A 13829-nucleotide genomic window follows, 5' to 3' on the forward strand; every position below is an offset into this window, starting at 1 on the left:
AAACACCGGGGCAGGCCCTGTGTCAGCCTTCTCCCCCCCTTTTTTTTTCTCTTACGATATAATCAACTCATAGCCCACCAAGTTGACAGGACAACCCAGGTACATGTTTAAATTCTTAAGATCATGTTTAAACTCCCAAAAGAGAATTTCCTTCCTTCAGTAATCACTTGTGTTGTTCAATCAGCAGAAAACATCTCACAATTTGACTCTTTTCATCACTGGTTGGTCATACCAGTCTCTTTCTTTTCTTTCTTTTTTAAGTTGTTGTCCTGCAACCCAGAGAGTTTATTTGTTAGTAGTGGATAAACTTCACCATTTAACAACAGGTGTATTTTAAGTTTCCCTGCTTTACCCTTGCTGAAAAATCTTCACGTGTTCATGAGTGTAAGCTGCTTTTCATTGCGTGTGTGTGCATTTTTATGCAAGTTAATTTTGTGTGTGTTCAGTGAAGCTGCAGATCCAGCAAAGCTTCTCTCTGCCTTAGCTTTTTTCAAACAAGGCATTTCTTTAAAAGGTGCCTTTCTCTCACATTTCTCCACTTGTGTGCATGTTTTTATTTCACCTTTTGTTGCGATGCTCTGGACGCCTTCCCAACCTCCACAAGTCCGTTGGCCCCAAATTTCAACCCAATTTTATGTGCTCTTAAAACTTTCATTTCTCCTCTAATTCTCTCCTCGCTGCTGTCTGTTCCACAGCTGCTGATTCTTGCTGGGTGTGGTTCCCATTATGTTAAACTATCAGTTTTGCTCCTGCCGCTGTGCTTGTGGTGGGCGGTTGATCCAGGTCCATAGCCACCTGTGTTAACACACTAAGAGATTTATTTAATATCATTTTCCTCACTGTTAAATAGACAAGCAGGCAACGTGCCCACCTTTACAGCGCAAACTGCACGCCAGTCTCACAACACATTCCTCTTTCTGCTTCTCAATAATTCTCCACTCTCCCTTTATTTCTCCTTTCTCTACGTCAGATTTAAAACCCAACATATTTCACACCACTACTCACCTCTTACCATTTTTTTTTTTGTTTTTTGTTTTTTGTTTTTGTTTTTTACACCACCGAGTATTTTACCCAATTACGCCTGTCTAAATGTGGAATTTAATGTGGGCTGCAGCTCTTGTCTCAACGTAGAATGTTTTTAGTTTCTTGCTAGAGCCAGTTCCTATGTCACACTGGAATTCAGCCTCAACTTACGATGTTAGTATCTCGCGCCGAAAACCAGACACCGACAAAACCTAATGTGAAAATACGTGTAACTTAGCGAACAGATTAATTTAGAATTTCCGATATGCACACTTCGGTATTTATACAACAGGTGGTGCTCACCCTATTATTCGCCTCGCCTCACGATCTCACCACAGGCCAAATCTGCCTTCCTCAGCACACCAAAGATCCGGGTCACACGCCACCAAGTTGTTAAATCCTCAATTCTTTAATCTTTGGGCTGAAGGAAGGACAACACTCGGTGTATAAACGCTCAATCAATAATCTCTTTATTCCATACACTTCTCATTATTCCAAACAACACCTCTGAGCATTAACCATCCGGAGGGGAGATGAGCGCGGGAGGGTGTCCGCCTGATCTCGACGTGTCTGAGCGTTTCTCACATTCTTATAGCTTCAGCCCCCCCTCCAAAGTCATAAAACCTAAGCATCCACATTCTATCTCTCTCTCAGTGAGCCTAAGTTATGACCTTGACTTTCTGTGCAGTATGTTCTGTTCTTTTCTAATCAGACAAACAAGGCCATGATTCTCTGAAAACAGCATTTCTTATAACTCAGCAGTATCATGCATCATAAAACAATACCATTCATTCACAATAAATCAGCAGTCTAATGTAATAAATCAGCAGACTAATAAATGTAATAGTCATCACCTTCTTCTAAGTCAGGAGAATAATGCGAACTAAAACGACATAATAATTTCACAATCTTTAATTAGGGGTATAACGTGGCATAAGATAATATAATAATCTCACATAACTTAGTTACATTACTAGTTACTTCTATCAAAGGTAACTCAGTTACTTCAAGTTACTCGTTACTTTCAAAGTAACGAGTTACTAGGGAAAGTAACTTTGGTTTTACTCAGAATTCTCTTGTTAATGTGTTGCTTCCATAACTTTGCCAGTCTTCTAGCTTGCTTACTTGCCACAAGTGCACTGTGCCACCTACCAATAGAAAGGAAAAAATAATGTGCATATTTCCACGACAGAAATCCCACGCCTGGACCGTCGTTGACTGCCACCATGATTCTAGCCTACGTCACAGCGTCATGTGCGCCTTTTACATCCAACACGAAAACTGAAGTGGTGCTTTCGATTGTACTCAGAACTCAGAAATTCTGCCTTCCGAATAGGAAGATGTAGGTAACACCAGACTGCAGATGAGCTGCATACAGGGCTGGACTGGGACAAAAAATCGGCCCGGGCGTTTTGACTAGAAACCGGCCCACTATTATAGGAAAAATCATAAAGCCTTTGAATGAAAACAAACGCTGTTGTGACAGTGATGTACACTGTTTTGATGGTATATATGCATCAATTTATCAATCGTTTATTGTAAGATTCATATAATTATTTTTTAAAAGCTAGATATTTTAAATGAGAATAAGAAAGAAAAGTACTTCTTTGTGCCCCCCTCTCCCTGTTAATGCCCTACCTGGACCCCTCGCAAAACTTTGCTAGCGCCGCCCCTGCACAGTTACCAGCTGTCAGCTACTTAGAAAAGGATCCTGGTGTTATTTCTCAGAAACAGTTCATAACTTCCCTTCAACTCATTCATGTCATCTAAAAGGTAAACCTGTTTCTCCATCACCTGTTCAGCTCTCATGATTCAGTAAGGACATCTCCTGGTTTCATCTTCATGTTTCCCTCTTACCAGATAACCAAACTGATATCATGACCAGCAGCTTTTACAGCTGTGGCTCCAGCAAACATCAGCTCATACTAGAAATTAATATTAAATAAATTCTAACAACAGCTGATCAAGCTTAAACGTGCTGCTGTTGTTTAACGCGACCTCCGCTGGTTTCTTCTTTGTGGCGCAAAGTGGGCGATAAACAAACAAGAGAAAAGACGATCAGCTGGTCATTGATCAGTTTCATGATTGAAGTAGAAAAAGGGGAGAGGGAGGGGGAGAGAATGAGAGGAGAAGAGGCAGCTGTGCAGCAAAGACACAGAATAACTCCAGCTTTGTGTCTTTTCCATTGTAGCTGAAGTTCGGGAGAAACTGTTCCTTTTCAGCTCAATACGAAACGCATAATGTTTTCTCTGAATACAAGACGATTCCGTTTTTTAGGGGGCGGTTGGCAACTAATAATTAACCTTATGAACAAAATAAAGTTCAACATCAGTAACATCATAGCACCCACCCAGCTATATAGAAACTCTGTCATGCTAGCTAGTACGCAGTACGAAAAAGGGAGCATAACGAAAATAAACTAGAAAGTGCATTTTCTGAAGAAACTGCACTGTGAATGCTTGAATCTGAATGTATGCACTGAAATGAATTAATTGCTGAATGTTAAGTTAAAAATTTTGAACGAGACGAAAAATACAGAATTTTCTCCTGAAAACAAAAATGCTGAACTGCTAAAACCTGAAATCCACACAGAAGACATTGGAAAATAGTTGAAAATGTTTTAAATGTAAGTTAGAAAAACCTAAGAAATGAGAAAAGAAAATTTAGTCAGAAAACATCTGAATGAATATTAAAAGTTCATATTCTTTGAATCACTGAATGACTAAAATGTGATCCCTCTACTTGGATCCACACTGTTTAAAAAGTTTACATCTCTGAGCTTTGAAAGACACGGTTTTGGAAAGAGAAGAACGATGGCGATGTTTTGAGGGTAAAATGATGGCTTTAGAGTGTGGCTTTACACTGTGGACACAGCAGCAGTTGAAAGATAAGTGTTTAAGATGAATCTTGGCAGAGTGAGAGACAGAGCTCGTTAAGCAGGCAGGTGTGAGCCTGGTTGCTATAGTGACTGCACCCAATGGCTCCATACACACGCACACAGACATGCACCTCACTTTTGCTGCTTAAAATGAACAGAACAGTCAGCCTCAAACAAATTGTTCCCAAATGAAAAGTACAAGTCGTATTGACAAAATTCTTTCACCGTGAGCAGCAACAATGTCTAGTCTACTTAATTCTCAGTTTTCATGCCTGTGGAGTTTATTATATGGACATGGTGACAGTGTAAAGACAGCCTGTACTTCTGATTTTCAAACGAACTTTCTGAGCCATTTTAACATTAGAGTCTATGGAAGAGTTGAAGGGAGGAGGCTGTGCATCGGTGACATTTATGAAAGAACCATAACACCTATTGCAATAATAAACACATTTGATGAAAGAGGACAGCGATGACTACGTTTTGAGGGTAAAATCATACCTGTAGAGCAAACGCTGTGGACACAGCAGCAGTTTAAAGAGAAGATTTCAAGATTAATTCCCCCCCTCCTCCTCTCACTCTACCAGTTGAGCTGTCTCACTCTAGCCCCAACATTCCGTCCCATACACACCCATTATAAACTCTGAAACGGCTGAAAAAAAGGATGAAACTTAAACTGGAACTGAAGAAAAAGTATAATAGATATTGAAAAGATAAATACAAGTTGAATAGTTGAATGTCTTGCCTTCGTTTTAAAGTTTGAATGGTGGCTCTATGTCAACGTATGTGGAAGTAGTTAGAGTTGAAAGAGGAGTGAGTTGAAGGAGAATTTGAAGGGTCTCCCCATTGAAATACATGGGAAATTTTTGTTGAAAAAAGTTGAATAATTTTAAAAATATAAATGTTAAAAATGAGAAAAGTAGAAGCAGTCATGTCCAAAAGAAGAGGAATCTAACAGTGTTTGAATGGTTTTTCAAAGTTGAACGGTTTTGACGGAGTTAGATGCCAAAAAATGTACGGAAAAGAAAATAATAAAGAGGCAGAAGAAGTAGTGAAGTGAATGTATTGTGAATATAGTTAGTGTGAATGCTTGTGAATGCTTGGGAATGCTTTTTAAGCATTCACACTAACTATACCAAAACTTGGTTTATATCTGACCCAGATAGACTGCAGGTCATAACTTCTTACCTGAAGTTCAGTTCACCTGACACTTGGACCGGCGGCCACCTCGGGTCTCTGCTCCTCCTGCCTCCCCTTTCCCTCATCCACCTGCTGGCCTCCACCACTTGCTAATGTTACTGAATCTGTGGAAGCTCCGCAATATCCACCACATGAAGTAACGGATAATGACACTATCAAAATCCCAGTAACGATTAACGCATTCCTGATTTTGGCATAGTAACTAGTTACCGTGCTTGTTACCACAATAATAACGTAGCTACTGTAACGCATTACTTAATAACGCGTTAGTCCCTACACTGGTGTGGGGGTGTTTAAGCAATGTGGCAGAAGCTCCCATTATGTAATATGTATTCGACACAAACAAAACCATGGAGGATGTCAAGGCGATGGTATACTGCCGCTCTGACTTTTCTTTTTGCCAGACTGAGGAAACCACGGTGTTGGGTTTTGTGTTGCCATTCCCCTCATTTCCAGGTTTCAAATATGGCAGTTTGGATTTTTGCAGTCTACTGATGTCACATTTTTAGATCAACTCAGCTTGCTTGGAACGCCTGCCAACTAGGTACTAAAAAAAGTATCTTGTATTACCACCTAATGGAAAACCCGAAAAACCAAGTTGACCTGAGAAGGTACTCAGAGGGAGAATTAAAGAACCTCATGCAGTCATGTGAAAAAGAATGTTTAAACAGGTTTCTATGCAGTCTTGTGAAATTCTTACTACACTGTTACTGCTTCCATAAGAATTAAGAGGGCCAGTGGCAGCCAGTTGCTGCTGATGAAATGCACAAAGACAAGAGCTACGCCTCAGACTGCGGGTGTCAGGGTCCGTCTGTCTAGCATTCAGACTGGCTGTTTGTGAGTTCCTGATTTTTTTTTTCTCAGCTTGAGTTATTTTTATAATGTTCTTTGGACAAATGACACCAAGGTAAAGACGTTTGATATTTTGTCAAATGTGGTGCTGTGCATTGTCAGCAGAAACACCTTGTACTAACTGTTAAGCAGAGTGATGGAGAAGTGATGAGCCAGAGGAACTGGACACTACATTAGTGCTGCTGCATTGACTTTCCACTCTTTTCCTTTTAGAGAAATTGACTAGCACTAGTTTGTGCTATACTCGACTCCAAGGCAGAGCAGACTTAGACTGTTTAGCCTCAGTTACCTTGTACAGTGGATGCAGCATGGGCAGGTTATGCAGCAGTGAGACGGTAAAAACCTCAGCCAGCAGGTGTGTGCGTAGCAGGTGAACACTGACTTCATAGAAGTTGAAATCTGCACTTCTCACAAAGATTTTGGCCAACCACCAGTCATACTCAGAATCAGTAGGAAGGAAGATTGGGTTGTCCTTTGCTGGTTTCTGCTTTAGCTGAAGAAGAAGGAAGAAATATGCTTTTAATTCATTGCATTTGATCTATTATCCTCATTATTTGATGAATAACCATATTTTGGTTTCTTATTTAGGTGGGTTTTGTCATGGTCCTGGGTCTTGACTCAGAGGGTTAAGTGTTTTTGTCTGTGTCCCGCTTCGGATGCATGGCATATGTCCATACGATAGTCAAACTCATCCCATACTGTTTAATATTGCATTGCTGATTGCTTTTTTGATGGCCAATTAAATTATGCAGTCACATTATAAATAGCTGCTATTTGAGCATCCCTCTCTTACTCACCTGTCGCCCTATACATCCAGGTCTCTGCTCATGTGACTTCCATAGCTGTCACAGGTAGGAGTCACATTTACGTCGCTGCTTCCTCAGTCTGTATTGGTTACACTGTAGCTGATTGATTCTGCTCATGCTGTTGTAGAAACTTGCTGTGGGTGCTTATATTCTCAGAGGAAGGTGTGGTGTTTATCCCCTTGTTTCTGTAAGTGATGACGTATCAACCCTACTTCTGGGCCCAAGGTCTTACTGCATTCATTCAGGCTGCTGTCTTTAATGTGCTGTAACACTTTGTAGGCATTTTTCAGTACCTTTTCCTGGCAGGGAAATCGGGGACCCTCACATTGACTTCGACATCGACTTTTTTTGGGGGTCGGGGGCAAAAAAAACCTGATGCTCATCCTCCGACCTCACTGTGCTATTGTTTATATTTTCCTAACCATAGGTCTATAGGTAGCCTCCACGTAGTAAACCATTATATGCCAGCTAGCCCAATTTCAATAACACTACACACATTGCTGCTGTTTAGTTTCCTGCCGTGTGTTCTGCTTCTTTTTAGAAATCCATTTGTGTTCTTTTTTGCTTTGCCTTTTATGTTTTTTTGCATCTTAAGAAAAAAGTGTGCCCTCTTGATGCATGCTAAATCATTCAGGTCTGAAAAAACATTTCATCACTCATCCAAGTGACTTCTTCAGTCACAGCTGACTGCAGGTTTCCCTTTGTCAACTTTGTCAAGCGTTAGTATTGTTGAGTGTTGACCTCACCTGAATAGCAATTGACATCAGCTTATTATCAGGGGTTTTCAGAAGCAGAATAAGAGGAGCCATCAGATACTGCTTCTTTCTGTTGATGGTGTTTGGTTGCACTCCATCCAAAAGCTTGTAGTCACACAGGAAGATGTTGCCCTTCTGTTTGGAATTCCAGAAAGCATTACTGATGATTTGATGCCAGGCATGCAGTTTGAATATTATAATTATGAAGCGAATGTACCAGTAAGATCAAGAGAATTAAACAGTTACCATCATTTCATCTGCCAGACTTCCCCCACCATGGAGTGACACCATGTCACCGGTGACAGGAATGTTTTTTGGGAGTGCTTTACAGCATCGGATCAGCGTTGACACCATTGAGAAACTGGTAGCCAAAAAAACAGTCTTCCTTCCAATGTTTATGAACAAAGTCTGGAAAAATAATATTTTTTACTTGATTTTGGAATACAAGAATCACCACCTAAAGAGTCTTGATGCCTGCAATATCATCCAGGTAAGTAAATCCCAAAAGGCTGATTCTGTTCATCTGGATGTTTTCAATGGGACAAACGTTTAACCACTCATCAACCTAACTTCTTCAGACTCAGCTGACCGCAAGTTTCCCCAACTTTATAAACAGTGCATTTGCACAAGGACTGAAACTAGCACCACCGAATGAACAACGGGCTGGGAGGTCAGTTCCTTGATCATAATCATTACTATGCAAATTGTCATGACCACTGAATGATTTGCACATCACTAGGGGTCGGCCTGATTAACCTGTATGCAGCCCCATACAAAACAAAGTGTGAATGTCTGTGTATTCTGACATGTTTCTACCAGAACCACCATTAACTTCGTCTTCTACAATTTGTGCTGAATAAGTTGTTGGATTTGACCATATGGGCCACCCTTTGCTCCACATGTCATCATTGAACCTTGGCTGCCCATGACCCTGTCACTGGGTCATCAGGGACAACTCTTGATCGTGGCTCAAGAGTTGGGAGCTCGCCTTGCAATCGGAAGGTTGCTGGTTCGAGCCCCGGCTTGGACAGTCTCGGTCGTTGTGTCCTTGGGCAAGACACTTCACCCGTTGCCTACTGGTGGTGGTCAGAGGGCCCGGTGGCGCCAGTGTCCGGCAGCCTCGCCTCTGTCAGTGCGCCCCAGGGTAGCTGTGGCTACAACGTAGCTTGCCATCACCAGTGTGTGAATGTGTGTGTGAATGGGTGAATGACTGGATATGTAAAGCGCTTTGGGGTCCTTAGGGACTAGTAAAGCGCTATACAAATACAGGCCATTTACCATTTACCATAATTCACTAGCGGGGATCACATCCTCATTTAGGTTTGACAGCGTAGATAACGGCAGTTGGCTTTAGCATGAATTCAGGTTGGGGTTTGTGGAAGGCCTCAGATGGGACTGGCATTGGTTCCCAAGCCGGACATATCCCCATGTAGTAATGAAAAGTGAATGACTTGGAAAAAAGGAGGGAGGATGGGGAGTGAAAACGGGAACAATCAGTTTGTAGCGAAGTTGGGAGAGCAATATATAGACAGAGAACAGGAAGGGGCATGTATGAAGGTGTTGTCCCACTCATGAAATTCAGATAAACTATTTTCAATTTGCAATGTAACTACAAAAGTTTTTGGTTTTTTAAAATTTGAATCAGGAATTACAGTAGATGAATGTGTTTTTATCTAGTGTTAGTGTCGCTCAAACTGGCAGTTATTAGCCAACCTGAGAAGCAATGAGGAAACTGCCATTCATCTGTTTATCAATTAATCAGAGTTCAACATTCAGGTCATAGTAACTGAACTGGATCACATCCAATGAATTTCATTTTTGTTTTCTTTTTCCAGTGAGCCATTCATTTCTCTGCTGCTCAAACTTTCTACTATATGTCCCAGTCACTGGCTCTCGGCAGACTCAATGAATGGTCATAGTTAGATTACTTTCTAAATATACTTACAGTATTTGCTGAGCTTTCTGTAGAGCTCAATTATGTGTTGAGCTCTACAGGAAAGCTGTTGCTGTTGGCTTGGGTGAATGATTTCATCTCACCAACAACCACCCACAGATTTCACCAAGACTTGGCAAGTAAATCAAGTTGTGTAATAATACGAAATGTTGTGTAATGTTAAATTAGAACATTTTCCATTTAAATAAACTGACAAAGAAAGCAAGTGTGATCACAAACAGACCAAAAAGTCAGAATATGCTGCATAAAATCAAATACATCTGTTAGGATCTGCAGGATAAATGTAATCTGTTTAAATACATGACTATAAACGGAGGACCAAAATCTCAGAATTTCAATCTCTGAATAGTTTTAGTGACTCAGTTTCACGGTGAGTTATTAAATGGTTGTGAAGGTCTTATATTTGCTCCATTTATTAACTCTGTCCTGTCACATGCTGTTAAGGTTCAAAGTTGGAGAAAAGGAGTACGGAGGGCTCACCAGCAAATAACAACTCTGGTCCAGAAGATGTGGTTAAAGCAAAGATTTATTGATTACACGCGTGGAGTCCGAAGCTGGGCAAAGTCAGCGATCGAACTGAACTTACAACAATTAGACAAAGGTTTTATATGGGTACAATAACAAAGCCCCCTCTTTTGCAAAAATAGACAAAGTACAGCTTACGTCACTTAAACCACAAAATGTTCCGTGAACTTTAACATAGTTTAAAGAACATTACGTCTCATCTCCATCCCGGTGTCGCCCCACGTACGCCTTCTTGTCTCAACCTCAGTTGCACTTCCTCTAAGTACCTCGGCACAATTCTGCAATTGCAGCAAAAACCCATCTTCACTTCTCACTTACCAAAATAGATCTATTATGGTGTGTATGTGTGTGTCTGCAGTGTATGCTATGTATGTGTCATGACCTCTCCTGCACTCCAGCTCACCTCACACCTCTCATCTTAGCCAGACATAAGGCCTGTGCTCGTGCACAGCTGAACTATGTGTGACTTCTAAATGTCACACTCAAATGATGATACTCAAACCATGAAGGAAACTTACTCAAACTGAACATAAATGAAACTTAAGACTTACTCAAAAGGATATAAGTGATAAATGATACAAACTTAACTCTTAGCTCTAAAGAATATAAGGATATAAGGATATAACTCCAGGCATATGTCATGTAAGCAGGTGTGTTGCAATTCCTTTCAGAGCTCCTGTCCTCCTCACCGTGTATTGGCTGATCCTTAACGCCTGCCAAGAGTTTCTGACCTTCACGTGACCAGGAGCCACAGCTCTTTAATAAGCTCAAATGCAATCATGTGTAAAAGATTAAAATCATTTTCATAACAAAAGTTCTCTCTTCTCAGATATACCAATATGTTTGCTCGTCTCTACTACAGTTCAATCATTGAAAATTACACTGATCAGCATACTTTGTGGAAATTACAGATTACATCATGGCAAAAGCATTTTTCAGACCCCTCATTGCCCATGTCAGTGTGCGTAAGAATGTTCTTTGTTCTGAAGGCACGTTTTACAGCCTTTGTCAGATCCATCTTTACACACTGTGCAAAAACCTCAACAGCTCATCTCTTTGCAGTATAAAGGCACAGTGGTGGATTCATTACACTTCCCTCTTTAGATGATCATTAAAGATTAACAGCTGTGTGTGTGTGACCTCTGTCCTCTTAAAATGAATGAAGGTGTTGAGATCAAGAAACTGAACGTTATGCAGCCAAAAATGTTCTACAAGTTCTTCCTGTATGACTTGACATAAAGAGGCAGTAAGGCGATTGGAGAATCACCAATATCCATTGAGTCTGTACTAATACTCACTGAGTAAGTAAAGAACAAAAGAGAAAGTCAATACACAGATGAGAAAAAGGAAATTACAGACGATGAAAGAAATTATAGGATTTCATCTGGATGCTAAGGACTAACAAACTAGCAGGTGCCTGTGTCTGTGAGATGCACCAATAAAATCTATGAATGGTTGATGATCAAGCTAGCTCCCATTAGCTGATAACTTTGAACTTGGAAAAAAATCGAAAGAACAACAATAGCCATAAATCTGCCATTAAATGTATTTCAAATGGCTTTCTGTAAGGATCCAGTCATAATAGAAATCAGAAACAATGTTAAAACTATGCTTTAAGCTCTGAATTTAATGTTTAAAACACCTGATCACATCATGGCAGTTACACGGTATTTTGAAACAACATATTAGATGTGCTCCACGCTTGCCATTCATGGCCACTTCACTTTTCTTTTCTCGACCATTTTTGCTTATGGAATGAAACTTCCCAAGGCTCTAGATTTTTTTTCAGATGTTTTAATTTTAACTTCAGCTCCTTAAATATATCAATAATATACACTATACATCAAATTGTTCCTCTTGGCTCCACTTTTGGCCAATTGAAACACATTATAATGACATTTTGAATTCCTTGATATTTCCTAAATCGTGCAATTTAGGTAAAATTGCTTTCATTCTGAAGTCAACATGAAAATTGCAGTTTTTAATGTTGGGGGTTTTTTTGGTGTTTTTTTTTTGTTTGTTTTTTTAACAAATTACATAATTTACCTATTTTTGGCCAAACAAGCAATTTCATGTAATATTCTTTGTTTCGAATAGGGGCATATGATGGCTTACTGCACTCCAGTGGACCAAAAGAATGACACAGTTCTGACATAGGTTTGATCTTAAGGATGTCAGATAATAGTTTGCGTTTGTGCATGACATTGCAGCACAAATATGTATTTGCAAGACATGAAATAAATTACGACACATCAAATATTACATAGGCAGTTCCCTGCATTAGCAGCCTGAGATCTACTTTTAGCTGCTGTGCACCTATACAAACCTGCACGGGAGGCCAAGGTGTGAGGATTGGAGAGGTACAGATGAAGTGGAGATGTGAGCCTACACCAGAATAAAGCAACATGTCACATGCTATATAACAAGACTGGAAGTTCCTAGGAAGTTAGAAAAGGGAAACGGGTTGAGAGTCCAAATGACAGAGGAACTCCAAGGACACAGTGACAACGTCTTTATTGCATTCACCTTGGGAGATAAACTCATCAGATGAAATCTGGCTATGGTTGGCACAATCAGGGGGAACAACCCAGAGCTACCTCCCCAGCTCCTCCAGTTGCAACAGAGGAAGATTTTGTTGTCTGTCTTTGCCTTCACCAAAACTACCGGAGGAATGTGCTTCTTTTGAGCAAAACACACAGGGAACCATCAGTCAGTGATGGGGAATAGAGGAAGCTTGGAAGCAAGAAGCAATCCTGGACTACAATAGCCACAAACACAGTTTGGATAACCTAGACAAGTTGTTGAAGGAAAACTAATTGATGGCTGCTGGCTATTTTCTCCAGTCTCCTGGATGCCTTGAAATACAATGCGTTTGTCTCGTGGAAACCATGTCACAGGAGTTGGAGTCCTCTAGAACCTACAAATGAAGAGTGATCCTGGAAGAGCTGGGGCACATGCTTGTGACCTCAAGAATTTGCAAGACGACCTTGTCCCTGATGCTCATCAGCCACTTCTGCCATTGATCTCAAGATACAGTAGTCTGAACCAGAGTGTGACCCACACCCCACCAACAAAATGAGAAGAATGTGCAAAAGTCGCACCTGCAGGATTAGAACAGAAAATCACTTGCTAAAGAAAATCCAGTTGCACTGCAAATATGGTAATGATAATTTAGAAATAAAAAACATTGAATTAGAAGGTAGAAGAATGTAAGTGTAGGCTTTGCACATGCATGAGTGTGAATGTGCATGTATACTACCAGAACTGCCAGCTTTGCTCATTCATGTAACCCTCGACTCTGTCTCCTCCTAGTGGGTGTGTTTTAAGGTGAGGGGTTTTTTTTTGTTTGTTTGTTTTTTTGTCTGTGATTCTGTTGATTTTCTGGTGTCATTGGGATCTTTCTCCTGTTGCCTGACCCAGTTTCAGCCAAGCTTGATATTTACCTCAAGAATACATTGGTATGCAAAGGAATTCGTAGTCGACTTACTGACTGACTGCAAGATGCAGCAAATTGCCAAAGTGTTTTCTTTTAGAGAGGGTAATTAGTTAATTTACAGAATTCTGTAAAACATTGTCTTTTCAGAAAGCATACAACATGGCCTGTTTTAGGATGTGAAAAGCCTCATAGCAGTGAAAGTTACCATGTGGTTCCCTCACCATTGATTATAAAGACAAAAGTAATTGCTTAACTGCACATTAATCTTTATTTAATATCTTTATTGACTTATAACAACTTTTAAGTTATTTATAGTCTGGCATTTATCGACATGCCACACAACTACATTAGGAAAGTAATACATACAACAAGAAATATATTATATAATATATTACCGTATATA

The sequence above is a fragment of the Oreochromis niloticus genome, linkage group LG23, assembly GCF_001858045.2.
Source record: "Oreochromis niloticus isolate F11D_XX linkage group LG23, O_niloticus_UMD_NMBU, whole genome shotgun sequence".
In the NCBI taxonomy this organism is placed as follows: domain Eukaryota; kingdom Metazoa; phylum Chordata; class Actinopteri; order Cichliformes; family Cichlidae; genus Oreochromis; species Oreochromis niloticus.